At 53.7% G+C, this 20,107-nt stretch overlaps 35 non-coding genes across 35 annotated transcripts; 26 read left to right on the top strand and 9 right to left on the bottom strand.

Annotated features, from left to right (window-relative positions):
• Positions 1-53: 53 nt before the first annotated feature.
• On the bottom strand, positions 54-125 carry Trnag-ucc. Its single transcript has one exon. It is a non-coding gene; the product is annotated as a tRNA-Gly (tRNA).
• Positions 126-467: 342 nt separating this feature from the next.
• Positions 468-538, top strand: Trnag-gcc. The gene has a single exon. It is a non-coding gene; the product is annotated as a tRNA-Gly (tRNA).
• A 381-nt stretch (positions 539-919) lies between these two features.
• Positions 920-992, top strand: Trnam-cau. The gene has a single exon. It is a non-coding gene; the product is annotated as a tRNA-Met (tRNA).
• A 764-nt stretch (positions 993-1,756) lies between these two features.
• Trnai-aau lies at positions 1,757-1,830 on the top strand. Its single transcript has one exon. It is a non-coding gene; the product is annotated as a tRNA-Ile (tRNA).
• Positions 1,831-2,423: 593 nt separating this feature from the next.
• On the bottom strand, positions 2,424-2,495 carry Trnag-ucc. Its single transcript has one exon. It is a non-coding gene; the product is annotated as a tRNA-Gly (tRNA).
• Positions 2,496-2,837: 342 nt separating this feature from the next.
• Positions 2,838-2,908, top strand: Trnag-gcc. Its single transcript has one exon. It is a non-coding gene; the product is annotated as a tRNA-Gly (tRNA).
• A 381-nt stretch (positions 2,909-3,289) lies between these two features.
• Trnam-cau lies at positions 3,290-3,362 on the top strand. Its single transcript has one exon. It is a non-coding gene; the product is annotated as a tRNA-Met (tRNA).
• A 764-nt stretch (positions 3,363-4,126) lies between these two features.
• Positions 4,127-4,200, top strand: Trnai-aau. Its single transcript has one exon. It is a non-coding gene; the product is annotated as a tRNA-Ile (tRNA).
• A 593-nt stretch (positions 4,201-4,793) lies between these two features.
• Trnag-ucc lies at positions 4,794-4,865 on the bottom strand. Its single transcript has one exon. It is a non-coding gene; the product is annotated as a tRNA-Gly (tRNA).
• Positions 4,866-5,207: 342 nt separating this feature from the next.
• On the top strand, positions 5,208-5,278 carry Trnag-gcc. Its single transcript has one exon. It is a non-coding gene; the product is annotated as a tRNA-Gly (tRNA).
• Positions 5,279-5,659: 381 nt separating this feature from the next.
• Trnam-cau lies at positions 5,660-5,732 on the top strand. The gene has a single exon. It is a non-coding gene; the product is annotated as a tRNA-Met (tRNA).
• A 765-nt stretch (positions 5,733-6,497) lies between these two features.
• Positions 6,498-6,571, top strand: Trnai-aau. The gene has a single exon. It is a non-coding gene; the product is annotated as a tRNA-Ile (tRNA).
• A 593-nt stretch (positions 6,572-7,164) lies between these two features.
• Positions 7,165-7,236, bottom strand: Trnag-ucc. The gene has a single exon. It is a non-coding gene; the product is annotated as a tRNA-Gly (tRNA).
• A 342-nt stretch (positions 7,237-7,578) lies between these two features.
• Trnag-gcc lies at positions 7,579-7,649 on the top strand. Its single transcript has one exon. It is a non-coding gene; the product is annotated as a tRNA-Gly (tRNA).
• Positions 7,650-8,030: 381 nt separating this feature from the next.
• On the top strand, positions 8,031-8,103 carry Trnam-cau. Its single transcript has one exon. It is a non-coding gene; the product is annotated as a tRNA-Met (tRNA).
• A 765-nt stretch (positions 8,104-8,868) lies between these two features.
• Trnai-aau lies at positions 8,869-8,942 on the top strand. Its single transcript has one exon. It is a non-coding gene; the product is annotated as a tRNA-Ile (tRNA).
• A 593-nt stretch (positions 8,943-9,535) lies between these two features.
• Positions 9,536-9,607, bottom strand: Trnag-ucc. The gene has a single exon. It is a non-coding gene; the product is annotated as a tRNA-Gly (tRNA).
• A 342-nt stretch (positions 9,608-9,949) lies between these two features.
• On the top strand, positions 9,950-10,020 carry Trnag-gcc. The gene has a single exon. It is a non-coding gene; the product is annotated as a tRNA-Gly (tRNA).
• A 381-nt stretch (positions 10,021-10,401) lies between these two features.
• Trnam-cau lies at positions 10,402-10,474 on the top strand. Its single transcript has one exon. It is a non-coding gene; the product is annotated as a tRNA-Met (tRNA).
• A 765-nt stretch (positions 10,475-11,239) lies between these two features.
• Positions 11,240-11,313, top strand: Trnai-aau. Its single transcript has one exon. It is a non-coding gene; the product is annotated as a tRNA-Ile (tRNA).
• A 593-nt stretch (positions 11,314-11,906) lies between these two features.
• Trnag-ucc lies at positions 11,907-11,978 on the bottom strand. The gene has a single exon. It is a non-coding gene; the product is annotated as a tRNA-Gly (tRNA).
• Positions 11,979-12,320: 342 nt separating this feature from the next.
• Trnag-gcc lies at positions 12,321-12,391 on the top strand. The gene has a single exon. It is a non-coding gene; the product is annotated as a tRNA-Gly (tRNA).
• A 381-nt stretch (positions 12,392-12,772) lies between these two features.
• Trnam-cau lies at positions 12,773-12,845 on the top strand. The gene has a single exon. It is a non-coding gene; the product is annotated as a tRNA-Met (tRNA).
• Positions 12,846-13,608: 763 nt separating this feature from the next.
• Positions 13,609-13,682, top strand: Trnai-aau. Its single transcript has one exon. It is a non-coding gene; the product is annotated as a tRNA-Ile (tRNA).
• Positions 13,683-14,274: 592 nt separating this feature from the next.
• On the bottom strand, positions 14,275-14,346 carry Trnag-ucc. The gene has a single exon. It is a non-coding gene; the product is annotated as a tRNA-Gly (tRNA).
• A 343-nt stretch (positions 14,347-14,689) lies between these two features.
• On the top strand, positions 14,690-14,760 carry Trnag-gcc. Its single transcript has one exon. It is a non-coding gene; the product is annotated as a tRNA-Gly (tRNA).
• A 382-nt stretch (positions 14,761-15,142) lies between these two features.
• Trnam-cau lies at positions 15,143-15,215 on the top strand. The gene has a single exon. It is a non-coding gene; the product is annotated as a tRNA-Met (tRNA).
• A 766-nt stretch (positions 15,216-15,981) lies between these two features.
• Positions 15,982-16,055, top strand: Trnai-aau. Its single transcript has one exon. It is a non-coding gene; the product is annotated as a tRNA-Ile (tRNA).
• Positions 16,056-16,648: 593 nt separating this feature from the next.
• On the bottom strand, positions 16,649-16,720 carry Trnag-ucc. The gene has a single exon. It is a non-coding gene; the product is annotated as a tRNA-Gly (tRNA).
• Positions 16,721-17,062: 342 nt separating this feature from the next.
• On the top strand, positions 17,063-17,133 carry Trnag-gcc. The gene has a single exon. It is a non-coding gene; the product is annotated as a tRNA-Gly (tRNA).
• Positions 17,134-17,514: 381 nt separating this feature from the next.
• On the top strand, positions 17,515-17,587 carry Trnam-cau. Its single transcript has one exon. It is a non-coding gene; the product is annotated as a tRNA-Met (tRNA).
• Positions 17,588-18,353: 766 nt separating this feature from the next.
• Trnai-aau lies at positions 18,354-18,426 on the top strand. Its single transcript has one exon. It is a non-coding gene; the product is annotated as a tRNA-Ile (tRNA).
• Positions 18,427-19,019: 593 nt separating this feature from the next.
• On the bottom strand, positions 19,020-19,091 carry Trnag-ucc. The gene has a single exon. It is a non-coding gene; the product is annotated as a tRNA-Gly (tRNA).
• Positions 19,092-19,433: 342 nt separating this feature from the next.
• Positions 19,434-19,504, top strand: Trnag-gcc. Its single transcript has one exon. It is a non-coding gene; the product is annotated as a tRNA-Gly (tRNA).
• A 381-nt stretch (positions 19,505-19,885) lies between these two features.
• On the top strand, positions 19,886-19,958 carry Trnam-cau. The gene has a single exon. It is a non-coding gene; the product is annotated as a tRNA-Met (tRNA).
• Positions 19,959-20,107: the final 149 nt, after the last annotated feature.

Here is a 20,107-nt window from a genome sequence, read left to right as displayed (position 1 = left end):
AATAATTTAAGAGCGCGTGGCAAAAGTACTCATACGCGAAATTAAAAGCCTGCTGCGGTGGCCGGGAATCGAACCCGGATCAACTGCTTGGAAGGCAACTATGCTGACCATTACACCACCACCGCACAAGCGAGCGCGGCGCGTCCGCGCTGTATCGGCTTCCCGCCAGTCGGCAGCGGCCGAAGGCGATCGTACCTGGCAGGCGCATTTCGAGGCAGGCTAGGGGAGCACATCCAGACGCATTCGGACAGCGTATCCGCGCACATTTCGCATCCTTTGGCAAGAGTTGGGCGCCGGCGACGCAAGAGTACGCAGAGGACCGCGTTCTGGCGGCATTTTTAAGCAGTGCAGTGCAGGATTCAGCGTCTGCAGCATCTTTCCCACAGAATGCTACGGCGCTTGACGGCAGTCCCACTTTCCCTTGAGACATCTGCTCGGGAAGCAGCGTCAAGTTACCGCTGGCCCCAGCATCGGTGGTTCAGTGGTAGAATGCTCGCCTGCCACGCGGGCGGCCCGGGTTCGATTCCCGGCCGATGCATCATTTTGCTTTTCCCGCGATGATGCTGCCGCGTGGCTTGAGCGCTTGAGATGCACGATCCACAAGAATGTGTAGCTGGATTTCCCTTGAGAAGGACCGAGAACGCAGCACTCGCGGGTCCCCACTAGGACGCTCGCATCATGTTCTACAGACTAGCGTCGGCCTGGCCTCACAAGTTGCCGGGTCCGGGTGCCTCCGAGGCTCTGAACTTTAACGACAAGGAGTGCTGCCTATCGTTGCAACAGCTGCAGCAGCACCGCAATCAACTGGGCCGGCAGTGCACGTGTAGCAACAGAACACGTTATCCAGGAAGTACAGTGTCTCTACGTCTAATATTGGGTACGGCATTTACCCAGTTTGCAGGACAAGTGGTGCACCCGTGCCTCGGTAGCGCAGTAGGCAGCGCGTAAGTCTCATAATCTTAAGGTCGTGAGTTCGATCCTCACCCGGGGCATTTAATTTTCTGTGACTGATGGTGGTGCTGTTGCTAGGGCGCCAACGTATTTCTTGTTTGTTATCCACAACGTTTCAACGCTTCAGCGGGAAAATGTTTACTTCCTGTTATTGCTACTTACAGCTTCCCTTTTCCTCTTCTTCCAGCAGAGCATGAAGCCAAAAGCATTGCTCTGCGACGTTTGAGGTGCGCGCCTTGCCAGTCACTATGTGCAAAGATGCTCGCAAAGAGAGAGGGGCGCCGACGCGGCACTCGACACGAAATGCGACAAGCGACCGTACGAACGGTCGAACGAAACGGCCACATCCGGTGTGGTCTAGTGGCGCCGGCACGGTAGCTCAGCGTGTTCGGTCAGAGGGTTAGCAGCCCTCTGTAATAAAAAAAACTGAGCTAATCGATCAACAACGAACTATACGGCTGTCTTACGACGTCCGCCCCGAGCAGATGCAACGAACAAAAGGAATCAAAACGAGATTTAAAAAAAAAAAAAAAAAAAAAAAAAAAAGAAGTGGCTAGGATACCTGGCTTTCACCCAGGAGGCCCGGGTTCGATTCCCGGTACCGGAACGGAATTTTTTCCACACGAATCGTGACAGGTTTGAGCTGTCCGAGCGGCCGTTTCCCGTCCTGCTCGCAATATAGCTACTGTTTCGTGACCGTCAGCAGAATATAGACTAGGGAAGCAGACACACGACGACCATAGAAATGGTGTATGGCTTCATGCCACCTGTTTCCAGCGTAGGGCTGAGCAACTGCATCTGCCGAGGCCCGTTAGCTCAGTTGGTTAGAGCGTCGTGCTAATAACGCGAAGGTCGTGGGTTCGATCCCCCCACGGGCCACTACTCTTTTACTACTACGAAAAGGCAGCGCCGATTTCAGCTGGCGAGTGTGATGACCAGAAGATCATCACCCTGCGTGGAAGTTGACAGAGGATCCGAACCCGACTCGTCGGGAAGCGCTACAGCATTCACTCGGCAATGGCCATAATATCTTGAATACACTGGTTCTCAACCGATAAAGAGAAAATGAAAGAAAGTGTCCGATTGCCGATGCGTAACAACTTTGGCCCTTGTCAGTACTTGGGCGGGTGAGCGCATGGGAACACAGGGCACTATTTGCACTTTTACTTCCTATTTTTGTTTCTCCTTTGTTTTCGGAGCTACAGCCCGATTCGGTCAGGGAGACGCCACCGTGAAATGAAGGGGACGTGCTGTGTGTCCATCGCCTCGCCTCTCCTTAGCTCTCTCAGTCGTTTCTCGTGCTTGTCGTTTTGATAAAGGCCGATTTGAGAGCGTCAGCTCTCGCGTCAGCTGAGCAAAGTCGAGACAAGTCGAGACACACTAAGGGCTGGTATGCAGCGAGTAAGAGGGCGAAAAAACAATAATTTAAGAGCGCGTGGCAAAAGTACTCATACGCGAAATTAAAAGCCTGCTGCGGTGGCCGGGAATCGAACCCGGATCAACTGCTTGGAAGGCAACTATGCTGACCATTACACCACCACCGCACAAGCGAGCGCAGCGCGTCCGCGCTGTATCGGCTTCCCGCCAGTCGGCAGCGGCCGAAGGTGATCGTACCTGGCAGGCGCATTTCGAGGCAGGCTAGGGGAGCACATCCAGACGCATTCGGACAGCGTATCCGCGCACATTTCGCATCCTTTGGCAAGAGTTGGGCGCCGGCGACGCAAGAGTACGCAGAGGACCGCGTTCTGGCGGCATTTTTAAGCAGTGCAGTGCAGGATTCAGCGTCTGCAGCATCTTTCCCACAGAATGCTACGGCGCTTGACGGCAGTCCCACTTTCCCTTGAGACATCTGCTCGGGAAGCAGCGTCAAGTTACCGCTGGCCCCAGCATTGGTGGTTCAGTGGTAGAATGCTCGCCTGCCACGCGGGCGGCCCGGGTTCGATTCCCGGCCGATGCATCATTTTGCTTTTCCCGCGATGATGCTGCCGCGTGGCTTGAGCGCTTGAGATGCACGATCCACAAGAATGTGTAGCTGGATTTCCCTTGAGAAGGACCGAGAACGCAGCACTCGCGGGTCCCCACTAGGACGCTCGCATCATGTTCTACAGACTAGCGTCGGCCTGGCCTCACAAGTTGCCGGGTCCGGGTGCCTCCGAGGCTCTGAACTTTAACGACAAGGAGTGCTGCCTATCGTTGCAACAGCTGCAGCAGCACCGCAATCAACTGGGCCGGCAGTGCACGTGTAGCAACAGAACACATTATCCAGGAAGTACAGTGTCTCTACGTCTAATATTGGGTACGGCATTTACCCAGTTTGCAGGACAAGCGGTGCACCCGTGCCTCGGTAGCGCAGTAGGCAGCGCGTAAGTCTCATAATCTTAAGGTCGTGAGTTCGATCCTCACCCGGGGCATTTAATTTTCTGTGACTGATGGTGGTGCTGTTGCTAGGGCGCCAACGTATTTCTTGTTTGTTATCCACAACGTTTCAACGCTTCAGCGGGAAAATGTTTACTTCCTGTTATTGCTACTTACAGCTTCCCTTTTCCTCTTCTTCCAGCAGAGCATGAAGCCAAAAGCATTGCTCTGCGACGTTTGAGGTGCGCGCCTTGCCAGTCACTATGTGCAAAGATGCTCGCAAAGAGAGAGGGGCGCCGACGCGGCACTCGACACGAAATGCGACAAGCGACCGTACGAACGGTCGAACGAAACGGCCACATCCGGTGTGGTCTAGTGGCGCCGGCACGGTAGCTCAGCGTGTTCGGTCAGAGGGTTAGCAGCCCTCTGTAATAAAAAAAACTGAGCTAATCGATCAACAACGAACTATACGGCTGTCTTACGACGTCCGCCCCGAGCAGATGCAACGAACAAAAGGAATCAAAACGAGATTTAAAAAAAAAAAAAAAAAAAAAAAAAAAAAAAGTGGCTAGGATACCTGGCTTTCACCCAGGAGGCCCGGGTTCGATTCCCGGTACCGGAACGGAATTTTTTCCACACGAATCGTGACAGGTTTGAGCTGTCCGAGCGGCCGTTTCCCGTCCTGCTCGCAATATAGCTACTGTTTCGTGACCGTCAGCAGAATATAGACTAGGGAAGCAGACACACGACGACCATAGAAATGGTGTATGGCTTCATGCCACCTGTTTCCAGCGTAGGGCTGAGCAACTGCATCTGCCGAGGCCCGTTAGCTCAGTTGGTTAGAGCGTCGTGCTAATAACGCGAAGGTCGTGGGTTCGATCCCCCCACGGGCCACTACTCTTTTACTACTACGAAAAGGCAGCGCCGATTTCAGCTGGCGAGTGTGATGACCAGAAGATCATCACCCTGCGTGGAAGTTGACAGAGGATCCGAACCCGACTCGTCGGGAAGCGCTACAGCATTCACTCGGCAATGGCCATAATATCTTGAATACACTGGTTCTCAACCGATAAAGAGAAAATGAAAGAAAGTGTCCGATTGCCGATGCGTAACAACTTTGGCCCTTGTCAGTACTTGGGCGGGTGAGCGCATGGGAACACAGGGCACTATTTGCACTTTTACTTCCTATTTTTGTTTCTCCTTTGTTTTCGGAGCTACAGCCCGATTCGGTCAGGGAGACGCCACCGTGAAATGAAGGGGACGTGCTGTGTGTCCATCGCCTCGCCTCTCCTTAGCTCTCTCAGTCGTTTCTCGTGCTTGTCGTTTTGATAAAGGCCGATTTGAGAGCGTCAGCTCTCGCGTCAGCTGAGCAAAGTCGAGACAAGTCGAGACACACTAAGGGCTGGTATGCAGCGAGTAAGAGGGCGAAAAAACAATAATTTAAGAGCGCGTGGCAAAAGTACTCATACGCGAAATTAAAAGCCTGCTGCGGTGGCCGGGAATCGAACCCGGATCAACTGCTTGGAAGGCAACTATGCTGACCATTACACCACCACCGCACAAGCGAGCGCAGCGCGTCCGCGCTGTATCGGCTTCCCGCCAGTCGGCAGCGGCCGAAGGTGATCGTACCTGGCAGGCGCATTTCGAGGCAGGCTAGGGGAGCACATCCAGACGCATTCGGACAGCGTATCCGCGCACATTTCGCATCCTTTGGCAAGAGTTGGGCGCCGGCGACGCAAGAGTACGCAGAGGACCGCGTTCTGGCGGCATTTTTAAGCAGTGCAGTGCAGGATTCAGCGTCTGCAGCATCTTTCCCACAGAATGCTACGGCGCTTGACGGCAGTCCCACTTTCCCTTGAGACATCTGCTCGGGAAGCAGCGTCAAGTTACCGCTGGCCCCAGCATTGGTGGTTCAGTGGTAGAATGCTCGCCTGCCACGCGGGCGGCCCGGGTTCGATTCCCGGCCGATGCATCATTTTGCTTTTCCCGCGATGATGCTGCCGCGTGGCTTGAGCGCTTGAGATGCACGATCCACAAGAATGTGTAGCTGGATTTCCCTTGAGAAGGACCGAGAACGCAGCACTCGCGGGTCCCCACTAGGACGCTCGCATCATGTTCTACAGACTAGCGTCGGCCTGGCCTCACAAGTTGCCGGGTCCGGGTGCCTCCGAGGCTCTGAACTTTAACGACAAGGAGTGCTGCCTATCGTTGCAACAGCTGCAGCAGCACCGCAATCAACTGGGCCGGCAGTGCACGTGTAGCAACAGAACACATTATCCAGGAAGTACAGTGTCTCTACGTCTAATATTGGGTACGGCATTTACCCAGTTTGCAGGACAAGCGGTGCACCCGTGCCTCGGTAGCGCAGTAGGCAGCGCGTAAGTCTCATAATCTTAAGGTCGTGAGTTCGATCCTCACCCGGGGCATTTAATTTTCTGTGACTGATGGTGGTGCTGTTGCTAGGGCGCCAACGTATTTCTTGTTTGTTATCCACAACGTTTCAACGCTTCAGCGGGAAAATGTTTACTTCCTGTTATTGCTACTTACAGCTTCCCTTTTCCTCTTCTTCCAGCAGAGCATGAAGCCAAAAGCATTGCTCTGCGACGTTTGAGGTGCGCGCCTTGCCAGTCACTATGTGCAAAGATGCTCGCAAAGAGAGAGGGGCGCCGACGCGGCACTCGACACGAAATGCGACAAGCGACCGTACGAACGGTCGAACGAAACGGCCACATCCGGTGTGGTCTAGTGGCGCCGGCACGGTAGCTCAGCGTGTTCGGTCAGAGGGTTAGCAGCCCTCTGTAATAAAAAAAACTGAGCTAATCGATCAACAACGAACTATACGGCTGTCTTACGACGTCCGCCCCGAGCAGATGCAACGAACAAAAGGAATCAAAACGAGATTTAAAAAAAAAAAAAAAAAAAAAAAAAAAAAAAAGTGGCTAGGATACCTGGCTTTCACCCAGGAGGCCCGGGTTCGATTCCCGGTACCGGAACGGAATTTTTTCCACACGAATCGTGACAGGTTTGAGCTGTCCGAGCGGCCGTTTCCCGTCCTGCTCGCAATATAGCTACTGTTTCGTGACCGTCAGCAGAATATAGACTAGGGAAGCAGACACACGACGACCATAGAAATGGTGTATGGCTTCATGCCACCTGTTTCCAGCGTAGGGCTGAGCAACTGCATCTGCCGAGGCCCGTTAGCTCAGTTGGTTAGAGCGTCGTGCTAATAACGCGAAGGTCGTGGGTTCGATCCCCCCACGGGCCACTACTCTTTTACTACTACGAAAAGGCAGCGCCGATTTCAGCTGGCGAGTGTGATGACCAGAAGATCATCACCCTGCGTGGAAGTTGACAGAGGATCCGAACCCGACTCGTCGGGAAGCGCTACAGCATTCACTCGGCAATGGCCATAATATCTTGAATACACTGGTTCTCAACCGATAAAGAGAAAATGAAAGAAAGTGTCCGATTGCCGATGCGTAACAACTTTGGCCCTTGTCAGTACTTGGGCGGGTGAGCGCATGGGAACACAGGGCACTATTTGCACTTTTACTTCCTATTTTTGTTTCTCCTTTGTTTTCGGAGCTACAGCCCGATTCGGTCAGGGAGACGCCACCGTGAAATGAAGGGGACGTGCTGTGTGTCCATCGCCTCGCCTCTCCTTAGCTCTCTCAGTCGTTTCTCGTGCTTGTCGTTTTGATAAAGGCCGATTTGAGAGCGTCAGCTCTCGCGTCAGCTGAGCAAAGTCGAGACAAGTCGAGACACACTAAGGGCTGGTATGCAGCGAGTAAGAGGGCGAAAAAACAATAATTTAAGAGCGCGTGGCAAAAGTACTCATACGCGAAATTAAAAGCCTGCTGCGGTGGCCGGGAATCGAACCCGGATCAACTGCTTGGAAGGCAACTATGCTGACCATTACACCACCACCGCACAAGCGAGCGCGGCGCGTCCGCGCTGTATCGGCTTCCCGCCAGTCGGCAGCGGCCGAAGGCGATCGTACCTGGCAGGCGCATTTCGAGGCAGGCTAGGGGAGCACATCCAGACGCATTCGGACAGCGTATCCGCGCACATTTCGCATCCTTTGGCAAGAGTTGGGCGCCGGCGACGCAAGAGTACGCAGAGGACCGCGTTCTGGCGGCATTTTTAAGCAGTGCAGTGCAGGATTCAGCGTCTGCAGCATCTTTCCCACAGAATGCTACGGCGCTTGACGGCAGTCCCACTTTCCCTTGAGACATCTGCTCGGGAAGCAGCGTCAAGTTACCGCTGGCCCCAGCATTGGTGGTTCAGTGGTAGAATGCTCGCCTGCCACGCGGGCGGCCCGGGTTCGATTCCCGGCCGATGCATCATTTTGCTTTTCCCGCGATGATGCTGCCGCGTGGCTTGAGCGCTTGAGATGCACGATCCACAAGAATGTGTAGCTGGATTTCCCTTGAGAAGGACCGAGAACGCAGCACTCGCGGGTCCCCACTAGGACGCTCGCATCATGTTCTACAGACTAGCGTCGGCCTGGCCTCACAAGTTGCCGGGTCCGGGTGCCTCCGAGGCTCTGAACTTTAACGACAAGGAGTGCTGCCTATCGTTGCAACAGCTGCAGCAGCACCGCAATCAACTGGGCCGGCAGTGCACGTGTAGCAACAGAACACATTATCCAGGAAGTACAGTGTCTCTACGTCTAATATTGGGTACGGCATTTACCCAGTTTGCAGGACAAGCGGTGCACCCGTGCCTCGGTAGCGCAGTAGGCAGCGCGTAAGTCTCATAATCTTAAGGTCGTGAGTTCGATCCTCACCCGGGGCATTTAATTTTCTGTGACTGATGGTGGTGCTGTTGCTAGGGCGCCAACGTATTTCTTGTTTGTTATCCACAACGTTTCAACGCTTCAGCGGGAAAATGTTTACTTCCTGTTATTGCTACTTACAGCTTCCCTTTTCCTCTTCTTCCAGCAGAGCATGAAGCCAAAAGCATTGCTCTGCGACGTTTGAGGTGCGCGCCTTGCCAGTCACTATGTGCAAAGATGCTCGCAAAGAGAGAGGGGCGCCGACGCGGCACTCGACACGAAATGCGACAAGCGACCGTACGAACGGTCGAACGAAACGGCCACATCCGGTGTGGTCTAGTGGCGCCGGCACGGTAGCTCAGCGTGTTCGGTCAGAGGGTTAGCAGCCCTCTGTAATAAAAAAAACTGAGCTAATCGATCAACAACGAACTATACGGCTGTCTTACGACGTCCGCCCCGAGCAGATGCAACGAACAAAAGGAATCAAAACGAGATTTAAAAAAAAAAAAAAAAAAAAAAAAAAAAAAAAGTGGCTAGGATACCTGGCTTTCACCCAGGAGGCCCGGGTTCGATTCCCGGTACCGGAACGGAATTTTTTCCACACGAATCGTGACAGGTTTGAGCTGTCCGAGCGGCCGTTTCCCGTCCTGCTCGCAATATAGCTACTGTTTCGTGACCGTCAGCAGAATATAGACTAGGGAAGCAGACACACGACGACCATAGAAATGGTGTATGGCTTCATGCCACCTGTTTCCAGCGTAGGGCTGAGCAACTGCATCTGCCGAGGCCCGTTAGCTCAGTTGGTTAGAGCGTCGTGCTAATAACGCGAAGGTCGTGGGTTCGATCCCCCCACGGGCCACTACTCTTTTACTACTACGAAAAGGCAGCGCCGATTTCAGCTGGCGAGTGTGATGACCAGAAGATCATCACCCTGCGTGGAAGTTGACAGAGGATCCGAACCCGACTCGTCGGGAAGCGCTACAGCATTCACTCGGCAATGGCCATAATATCTTGAATACACTGGTTCTCAACCGATAAAGAGAAAATGAAAGAAAGTGTCCGATTGCCGATGCGTAACAACTTTGGCCCTTGTCAGTACTTGGGCGGGTGAGCGCATGGGAACACAGGGCACTATTTGCACTTTTACTTCCTATTTTTGTTTCTCCTTTGTTTTCGGAGCTACAGCCCGATTCGGTCAGGGAGACGCCACCGTGAAATGAAGGGGACGTGCTGTGTGTCCATCGCCTCGCCTCTCCTTAGCTCTCTCAGTCGTTTCTCGTGCTTGTCGTTTTGATAAAGGCCGATTTGAGAGCGTCAGCTCTCGCGTCAGCTGAGCAAAGTCGAGACAAGTCGAGACACACTAAGGGCTGGTATGCAGCGAGTAAGAGGGCGAAAAAACAATAATTTAAGAGCGCGTGGCAAAAGTACTCATACGCGAAATTAAAAGCCTGCTGCGGTGGCCGGGAATCGAACCCGGATCAACTGCTTGGAAGGCAACTATGCTGACCATTACACCACCACCGCACAAGCGAGCGCAGCGCGTCCGCGCTGTATCGGCTTCCCGCCAGTCGGCAGCGGCCGAAGGTGATCGTACCTGGCAGGCGCATTTCGAGGCAGGCTAGGGGAGCACATCCAGACGCATTCGGACAGCGTATCCGCGCACATTTCGCATCCTTTGGCAAGAGTTGGGCGCCGGCGACGCAAGAGTACGCAGAGGACCGCGTTCTGGCGGCATTTTTAAGCAGTGCAGTGCAGGATTCAGCGTCTGCAGCATCTTTCCCACAGAATGCTACGGCGCTTGACGGCAGTCCCACTTTCCCTTGAGACATCTGCTCGGGAAGCAGCGTCAAGTTACCGCTGGCCCCAGCATTGGTGGTTCAGTGGTAGAATGCTCGCCTGCCACGCGGGCGGCCCGGGTTCGATTCCCGGCCGATGCATCATTTTGCTTTTCCCGCGATGATGCTGCCGCGTGGCTTGAGCGCTTGAGATGCACGATCCACAAGAATGTGTAGCTGGATTTCCCTTGAGAAGGACCGAGAACGCAGCACTCGCGGGTCCCCACTAGGACGCTCGCATCATGTTCTACAGACTAGCGTCGGCCTGGCCTCACAAGTTGCCGGGTCCGGGTGCCTCCGAGGCTCTGAACTTTAACGACAAGGAGTGCTGCCTATCGTTGCAACAGCTGCAGCAGCACCGCAATCAACTGGGCCGGCAGTGCACGTGTAGCAACAGAACACATTATCCAGGAAGTACAGTGTCTCTACGTCTAATATTGGGTACGGCATTTACCCAGTTTGCAGGACAAGCGGTGCACCCGTGCCTCGGTAGCGCAGTAGGCAGCGCGTAAGTCTCATAATCTTAAGGTCGTGAGTTCGATCCTCACCCGGGGCATTTAATTTTCTGTGACTGATGGTGGTGCTGTTGCTAGGGCGCCAACGTATTTCTTGTTTGTTATCCACAACGTTTCAACGCTTCAGCGGGAAAATGTTTACTTCCTGTTATTGCTACTTACAGCTTCCCTTTTCCTCTTCTTCCAGCAGAGCATGAAGCCAAAAGCATTGCTCTGCGACGTTTGAGGTGCGCGCCTTGCCAGTCACTATGTGCAAAGATGCTCGCAAAGAGAGAGGGGCGCCGACGCGGCACTCGACACGAAATGCGACAAGCGACCGTACGAACGGTCGAACGAAACGGCCACATCCGGTGTGGTCTAGTGGCGCCGGCACGGTAGCTCAGCGTGTTCGGTCAGAGGGTTAGCAGCCCTCTGTAATAAAAAAAACTGAGCTAATCGATCAACAACGAACTATACGGCTGTCTTACGACGTCCGCCCCGAGCAGATGCAACGAACAAAAGGAATCAAAACGAGATTTAAAAAAAAAAAAAAAAAAAAAAAAAAAAAAAAGTGGCTAGGATACCTGGCTTTCACCCAGGAGGCCCGGGTTCGATTCCCGGTACCGGAACGGAATTTTTTCCACACGAATCGTGACAGGTTTGAGCTGTCCGAGCGGCCGTTTCCCGTCCTGCTCGCAATATAGCTACTGTTTCGTGACCGTCAGCAGAATATAGACTAGGGAAGCAGACACACGACGACCATAGAAATGGTGTATGGCTTCATGCCACCTGTTTCCAGCGTAGGGCTGAGCAACTGCATCTGCCGAGGCCCGTTAGCTCAGTTGGTTAGAGCGTCGTGCTAATAACGCGAAGGTCGTGGGTTCGATCCCCCCACGGGCCACTACTCTTTTACTACTACGAAAAGGCAGCGCCGATTTCAGCTGGCGAGTGTGATGACCAGAAGATCATCACCCTGCGTGGAAGTTGACAGAGGATCCGAACCCGACTCGTCGGGAAGCGCTACAGCATTCACTCGGCAATGGCCATAATATCTTGAATACACTGGTTCTCAACCGATAAAGAGAAAATGAAAGAAAGTGTCCGATTGCCGATGCGTAACAACTTTGGCCCTTGTCAGTACTTGGGCGGGTGAGCGCATGGGAACACAGGGCACTATTTGCACTTTTACTTCCTATTTTTGTTTCTCCTTTGTTTTCGGAGCTACAGCCCGATTCGGTCAGGGAGACGCCACCGTGAAATGAAGGGGACGTGCTGTGTGTCCATCGCCTCGCCTCTCCTTAGCTCTCTCAGTCGTTTCTCGTGCTTGTCGTTTTGATAAAGGCCGATTTGAGAGCGTCAGCTCTCGCGTCAGCTGAGCAAAGTCGAGACAAGTCGAGACACACTAAGGGCTGGTATGCAGCGAGTAAGAGGGCGAAAAAACAATAATTTAAGAGCGCGTGGCAAAAGTACTCATACGCGAAATTAAAAGCCTGCTGCGGTGGCCGGGAATCGAACCCGGATCAACTGCTTGGAAGGCAACTATGCTGACCATTACACCACCACCGCACAAGCGAGCGCAGCGCGTCCGCGCTGTATCGGCTTCCCGCCAGTCGGCAGCGGCCGAAGGTGATCGTACCTGGCAGGCGCATTTCGAGGCAGGCTAGGGGAGCACATCCAGACGCATTCGGACAGCGTATCCGCGCACATTTCGCATCCTTTGGCAAGAGTTGGGCGCCGGCGACGCAAGAGTACGCAGAGGACCGCGTTCTGGCGGCATTTTTAAGCAGTGCAGTGCAGGATTCAGCGTCTGCAGCATCTTTCCCACAGAATGCTACGGCGCTTGACGGCAGTCCCACTTTCCCTTGAGACATCTGCTCGGGAAGCAGCGTCAAGTTACCGCTGGCCCCAGCATTGGTGGTTCAGTGGTAGAATGCTCGCCTGCCACGCGGGCGGCCCGGGTTCGATTCCCGGCCGATGCATCATTTTGCTTTTCCCGCGATGATGCTGCCGCGTGGCTTGAGCGCTTGAGATGCACGATCCACAAGAATGTGTAGCTGGATTTCCCTTGAGAAGGACCGAGAACGCAGCACTCGCGGGTCCCCACTAGGACGCTCGCATCATGTTCTACAGACTAGCGTCGGCCTGGCCTCACAAGTTGCCGGGTCCGGGTGCCTCCGAGGCTCTGAACTTTAACGACAAGGAGTGCTGCCTATCGTTGCAACAGCTGCAGCAGCACCGCAATCAACTGGGCCGGCAGTGCACGTGTAGCAACAGAACACATTATCCAGGAAGTACAGTGTCTCTACGTCTAATATTGGGTACGGCATTTACCCAGTTTGCAGGACAAGCGGTGCACCCGTGCCTCGGTAGCGCAGTAGGCAGCGCGTAAGTCTCATAATCTTAAGGTCGTGAGTTCGATCCTCACCCGGGGCATTTAATTTTCTGTGACTGATGGTGGTGCTGTTGCTAGGGCGCCAACGTATTTCTTGTTTGTTATCCACAACGTTTCAACGCTTCAGCGGGAAAATGTTTACTTCCTGTTATTGCTACTTACAGCTTCCCTTTTCCTCTTCTTCCAGCAGAGCATGAAGCCAAAAGCATTGCTCTGCGACGTTTGAGGTGCGCGCCTTGCCAGTCACTATGTGCAAAGATGCTCGCAAAGAGAGAGGGGCGCCGACGCGGCACTCGACACGAAATGCGACAAGCGACCGTACGAACGGTCGAACGAAACGGCCACATCCGGTGTGGTCTAGTGGCGCCGGCACGGTAGCTCAGCGTGTTCGGTCAGAGGGTTAGCAGCCCTCTGTAATAAAAAAAACTGAGCTAATCGATCAACAACGAACTATACGGCTGTCTTACGACGTCCGCCCCGAGCAGATGCAACGAACAAAAGGAATCAAAACGAGATTTAAAAAAAAAAAAAAAAAAAAAAAAAAAAAAAGTGGCTAGGATACCTGGCTTTCACCCAGGAGGCCCGGGTTCGATTCCCGGTACCGGAACGGAATTTTTCCACACGAATCGTGACAGGTTTGAGCTGTCCGAGCGGCCGTTTCCCGTCCTGCTCGCAATATAGCTACTGTTTCGTGACCGTCAGCAGAATATAGACTAGGGAAGCAGACACACGACGACCATAGAAATGGTGTATGGCTTCATGCCACCTGTTTCCAGCGTAGGGCTGAGCAACTGCATCTGCCGAGGCCCGTTAGCTCAGTTGGTTAGAGCGTCGTGCTAATAACGCGAAGGTCGTGGGTTCGATCCCCCCACGGGCCACTACTCTTTTACTACTACGAAAAGGCAGCGCCGATTTCAGCTGGCGAGTGTGATGACCAGAAGATCATCACCCTGCGTGGAAGTTGACAGAGGATCCGAACCCGACTCGTCGGGAAGCGCTACAGCATTCACTCGGCAATGGCCATAATATCTTGAATACACTGGTTCTCAACCGATAAAGAGAAAATGAAAGAAAGTGTCCGATTGCCGATGCGTAACAACTTTGGCCCTTGTCAGTACTTGGGCGGGTGAGCGCATGGGAACACAGGGCACTATTTGCACTTTTACTTCCTATTTTTGTTTCTCCTTTGTTTCGGAGCTACAGCCCGATTCGGTCAGGGAGACGCCACCGTGAAATGAAGGGGACGTGCTGTGTGTCCATCGCCTCGCCTCTCCTTAGCTCTCTCAGTCGTTTCTCGTGCTTGTCGTTTTGATAAAGGCCGATTTGAGAGCGTCAGCTCTCGCGTCAGCTGAGCAAAGTCGAGACAAGTCGAGACACACTAAGGGCTGGTATGCAGCGAGTAAGAGGGCGAAAAAACAATAATTTAAGAGCGCGTGGCAAAAGTACTCATACGCGAAATTAAAAGCCTGCTGCGGTGGCCGGGAATCGAACCCGGATCAACTGCTTGGAAGGCAACTATGCTGACCATTACACCACCACCGCACAAGCGAGCGCAGCGCGTCCGCGCTGTATCGGCTTCCCGCCAGTCGGCAGCGGCCGAAGGTGATCGTACCTGGCAGGCGCATTTCGAGGCAGGCTAGGGGAGCACATCCAGACGCATTCGGACAGCGTATCCGCGCACATTTCGCATCCTTTGGCAAGAGTTGGGCGCCGGCGACGCAAGAGTACGCAGAGGACCGCGTTCTGGCGGCATTTTTAAGCAGTGCAGTGCAGGATTCAGCGTCTGCAGCATCTTTCCCACAGAATGCTACGGCGCTTGACGGCAGTCCCACTTTCCCCTTGAGACATCTGCTCGGGAAGCAGCGTCAAGTTACCGCTGGCCCCAGCATTGGTGGTTCAGTGGTAGAATGCTCGCCTGCCACGCGGGCGGCCCGGGTTCGATTCCCGGCCGATGCATCATTTTGCTTTTCCCGCGATGATGCTGCCGCGTGGCTTGAGCGCTTGAGATGCACGATCCACAAGAATGTGTAGCTGGATTTCCCTTGAGAAGGACCGAGAACGCAGCACTCGCGGGTCCCCACTAGGACGCTCGCATCATGTTCTACAGACTAGCGTCGGCCTGGCCTCACAAGTTGCCGGGTCCGGGTGCCTCCGAGGCTCTGAACTTTAACGACAAGGAGTGCTGCCTATCGTTGCAACAGCTGCAGCAGCACCGCAATCAACTGGGCCCGGCAGTGCACGTGTAGCAACAGAACACATTATCCAGGAAGTACAGTGTCTCTACGTCTAATATTGGGTACGGCATTTACCCAGTTTGCAGGACAAGCGGTGCACCCGTGCCTCGGTAGCGCAGTAGGCAGCGCGTAAGTCTCATAATCTTAAGGTCGTGAGTTCGATCCTCACCCGGGGCATTTAATTTTCTGTGACTGATGGTGGTGCTGTTGCTAGGGCGCCAACGTATTTCTTGTTTGTTATCCACAACGTTCAACGCTTCAGCGGGAAAATGTTTACTTCCTGTTATTGCTACTTACAGCTTCCCTTTTCCTCTTCTTCCAGCAGAGCATGAAGCCAAAAGCATTGCTCTGCGACGTTTGAGGTGCGCGCCTTGCCAGTCACTATGTGCAAAGATGCTCGCAAAGAGAGAGGGGCGCCGACGCGGCACTCGACACGAAATGCGACAAGCGACCGTACGAACGGTCGAACGAAACGGCCACATCCGGTGTGGTCTAGTGGCGCCGGCACGGTAGCTCAGCGTGTTCGGTCAGAGGGTTAGCAGCCCTCTGTAATAAAAAAAAACTGAGCTAATCGATCAACAACGAACTATACGGCTGTCTTACGACGTCCGCCCCGAGCAGATGCAACGAACAAAAGGAATCAAAACGAGATTTAAAAAAAAAAAAAAAAAAAAAAAAAAAAAAAAAGTGGCTAGGATACCTGGCTTTCACCCAGGAGGCCCGGGTTCGATTCCCGGTACCGGAACGGAATTTTTTCCACACGAATCGTGACAGGTTTGAGCTGTCCGAGCGGCCGTTTCCCGTCCTGCTCGCAATATAGCTACTGTTTCGTGACCGTCAGCAGAATATAGACTAGGGAAGCAGACACACGACGACCATAGAAATGGTGTATGGCTTCATGCCACCTGTTTCCAGCGTAGGGCTGAGCAACTGCATCTGCCGAGGCCCGTTAGCTCAGTTGGTTAGAGCGTCGTGCTAATAACGCGAAGGTCGTGGGTTCGATCCCCCCACGGGCCACTACTCTTTTACTACTACGAAAAGGCAGCGCCGATTTCAGCTGGCGAGTGTGATGACCAGAAGATCATCACCCTGCGTGGAAGTTGACAGAGGATCCGAACCCGACTCGTCGGGAAGCGCTACAGCATTCACTCGGCAATGGCCATAATATCTTGAATACACTGGTTCTCAACCGATAAAGAGAAAATGAAAGAAAGTGTCCGATTGCCGATGCGTAACAACTTTGGCCCTTGTCAGTACTTGGGCGGGTGAGCGCATGGGAACACAGGGCACTATTTGCACTTTTACTTCCTATTTTTGTTTCTCCTTTGTTTTCGGAGCTACAGCCCGATTCGGTCAGGGAGACGCCACCGTGAAATGAAGGGGACGTGCTGTGTGTCCATCGCCTCGCCTCTCCTTAGCTCTCTCAGTCGTTTCTCGTGCTTGTCGTTTTGATAAAGGCCGATTTGAGAGCGTCAGCTCTCGCGTCAGCTGAGCAAAGTCGAGACAAGTCGAGACACACTAAGGGCTGGTATGCAGCGAGTAAGAGGGCGAAAAAACAATAATTTAAGAGCGCGTGGCAAAAGTACTCATACGCGAAATTAAAAGCCTGCTGCGGTGGCCGGGAATCGAACCCGGATCAACTGCTTGGAAGGCAACTATGCTGACCATTACACCACCACCGCACAAGCGAGCGCAGCGCGTCCGCGCTGTATCGGCTTCCCGCCAGTCGGCAGCGGCCGAAGGTGATCGTACCTGGCAGGCGCATTTCGAGGCAGGCTAGGGGAGCACATCCAGACGCATTCGGACAGCGTATCCGCGCACATTTCGCATCCTTTGGCAAGAGTTGGGCGCCGGCGACGCAAGAGTACGCAGAGGACCGCGTTCTGGCGGCATTTTTAAGCAGTGCAGTGCAGGATTCAGCGTCTGCAGCATCTTTCCCACAGAATGCTACGGCGCTTGACGGCAGTCCCACTTTCCCTTGAGACATCTGCTCGGGAAGCAGCGTCAAGTTACCGCTGGCCCCAGCATTGGTGGTTCAGTGGTAGAATGCTCGCCTGCCACGCGGGCGGCCCGGGTTCGATTCCCGGCCGATGCATCATTTTGCTTTTCCCGCGATGATGCTGCCGCGTGGCTTGAGCGCTTGAGATGCACGATCCACAAGAATGTGTAGCTGGATTTCCCTTGAGAAGGACCGAGAACGCAGCACTCGCGGGTCCCCACTAGGACGCTCGCATCATGTTCTACAGACTAGCGTCGGCCTGGCCTCACAAGTTGCCGGGTCCGGGTGCCTCCGAGGCTCTGAACTTTAACGACAAGGAGTGCTGCCTATCGTTGCAACAGCTGCAGCAGCACCGCAATCAACTGGGCCGGCAGTGCACGTGTAGCAACAGAACACATTATCCAGGAAGTACAGTGTCTCTACGTCTAATATTGGGTACGGCATTTACCCAGTTTGCAGGACAAGCGGTGCACCCGTGCCTCGGTAGCGCAGTAGGCAGCGCGTAAGTCTCATAATCTTAAGGTCGTGAGTTCGATCCTCACCCGGGGCATTTAATTTTCTGTGACTGATGGTGGTGCTGTTGCTAGGGCGCCAACGTATTTCTTGTTTGTTATCCACAACGTTTCAACGCTTCAGCGGGAAAATGTTTACTTCCTGTTATTGCTACTTACAGCTTCCCTTTTCCTCTTCTTCCAGCAGAGCATGAAGCCAAAAGCATTGCTCTGCGACGTTTGAGGTGCGCGCCTTGCCAGTCACTATGTGCAAAGATGCTCGCAAAGAGAGAGGGGCGCCGACGCGGCACTCGACACGAAATGCGACAAGCGACCGTACGAACGGTCGAACGAAACGGCCACATCCGGTGTGGTCTAGTGGCGCCGGCACGGTAGCTCAGCGTGTTCGGTCAGAGGGTTAGCAGCCCTCTGTAATAAAAAAAACTGAGCTAATCGATCAACAACGAACTATACGGCTGTCTTACGACGTCCGCCCCGAGCAGATGCAACGAACAAAAGGAATCAAAACGAGATTTAAAAAAAAAAAAAAAAAAAAAAAAAAAAAAAAAGTGGCTAGGATACCTGGCTTTCACCCAGGAGGCCCGGGTTCGATTCCCGGTACCGGAACGGAATTTTTTCCACACGAATCGTGACAGGTTTGAGCTGTCCGAGCGGCCGTTTCCCGTCCTGCTCGCAATATAGCTACTGTTTCGTGACCGTCAGCAGAATATAGACTAGGGAAGCAGACACACGACGACCATAGAAATGGTGTATGGCTTCATGCCACCTGTTTCCAGCGTAGGGCTGAGCAACTGCATCTGCCGAGGCCCGTTAGCTCAGTTGGTTAGAGCGTCGTGCTAATAACGCGAAGGTCGTGGGTTCGATCCCCCACGGGCCACTACTCTTTTACTACTACGAAAAGGCAGCGCCGATTTCAGCTGGCGAGTGTGATGACCAGAAGATCATCACCCTGCGTGGAAGTTGACAGAGGATCCGAACCCGACTCGTCGGGAAGCGCTACAGCATTCACTCGGCAATGGCCATAATATCTTGAATACACTGGTTCTCAACCGATAAAGAGAAAATGAAAGAAAGTGTCCGATTGCCGATGCGTAACAACTTTGGCCCTTGTCAGTACTTGGGCGGGTGAGCGCATGGGAACACAGGGCACTATTTGCACTTTTACTTCCTATTTTTGTTTCTCCTTTGTTTTCGGAGCTACAGCCCGATTCGGTCAGGGAGACGCCACCGTGAAATGAAGGGGACGTGCTGTGTGTCCATCGCCTCGCCTCTCCTTAGCTCTCTCAGTCGTTTCTCGTGCTTGTCGTTTTGATAAAGGCCGATTTGAGAGCGTCAGCTCTCGCGTCAGCTGAGCAAAGTCGAGACAAGTCGAGACACACTAAGGGCTGGTATGCAGCGAGTAAGAGGGCGAAAAAACAATAATTTAAGAGCGCGTGGCAAAAGTACTCATACGCGAAATTAAAAGCCTGCTGCGGTGGCCGGGAATCGAACCCGGATCAACTGCTTGGAAGGCAACTATGCTGACCATTACACCACCACCGCACAAGCGAGCGCAGCGCGTCCGCGCTGTATCGGCTTCCCGCCAGTCGGCAGCGGCCGAAGGTGATCGTACCTGGCAGGCGCATTTCGAGGCAGGCTAGGGGAGCACATCCAGACGCATTCGGACAGCGTATCCGCGCACATTTCGCATCCTTTGGCAAGAGTTGGGCGCCGGCGACGCAAGAGTACGCAGAGGACCGCGTTCTGGCGGCATTTTTAAGCAGTGCAGTGCAGGATTCAGCGTCTGCAGCATCTTTCCCACAGAATGCTACGGCGCTTGACGGCAGTCCCACTTTCCCTTGAGACATCTGCTCGGGAAGCAGCGTCAAGTTACCGCTGGCCCCAGCATTGGTGGTTCAGTGGTAGAATGCTCGCCTGCCACGCGGGCGGCCCGGGTTCGATTCCCGGCCGATGCATCATTTTGCTTTTCCCGCGATGATGCTGCCGCGTGGCTTGAGCGCTTGAGATGCACGATCCACAAGAATGTGTAGCTGGATTTCCCTTGAGAAGGACCGAGAACGCAGCACTCGCGGGTCCCCACTAGGACGCTCGCATCATGTTCTACAGACTAGCGTCGGCCTGGCCTCACAAGTTGCCGGGTCCGGGTGCCTCCGAGGCTCTGAACTTTAACGACAAGGAGTGCTGCCTATCGTTGCAACAGCTGCAGCAGCACCGCAATCAACTGGGCCGGCAGTGCACGTGTAGCAACAGAACACATTATCCAGGAAGTACAGTGTCTCTACGTCTAATATTGGGTACGGCATTTACCCAGTTTGCAGGACAAGCGGTGCACCCGTGCCTCGGTAGCGCAGTAGGCAGCGCGTAAGTCTCATAATCTTAAGGTCGTGAGTTCGATCCTCACCCGGGGCATTTAATTTTCTGTGACTGATGGTGGTGCTGTTGCTAGGGCGCCAACGTATTTCTTGTTTGTTATCCACAACGTTTCAACGCTTCAGCGGGAAAATGTTTACTTCCTGTTATTGCTACTTACAGCTTCCCTTTTCCTCTTCTTCCAGCAG

The sequence above is a fragment of the Schistocerca americana genome, unplaced genomic scaffold (genome assembly GCF_021461395.2).
Source record: "Schistocerca americana isolate TAMUIC-IGC-003095 unplaced genomic scaffold, iqSchAmer2.1 HiC_scaffold_637, whole genome shotgun sequence".
Taxonomy (NCBI): Eukaryota; Metazoa; Arthropoda; class Insecta; order Orthoptera; family Acrididae; genus Schistocerca; species Schistocerca americana.
Note: the sequence above shows the minus strand (reverse complement) of the source record. Positions and strands in the feature narration are given on the sequence as shown.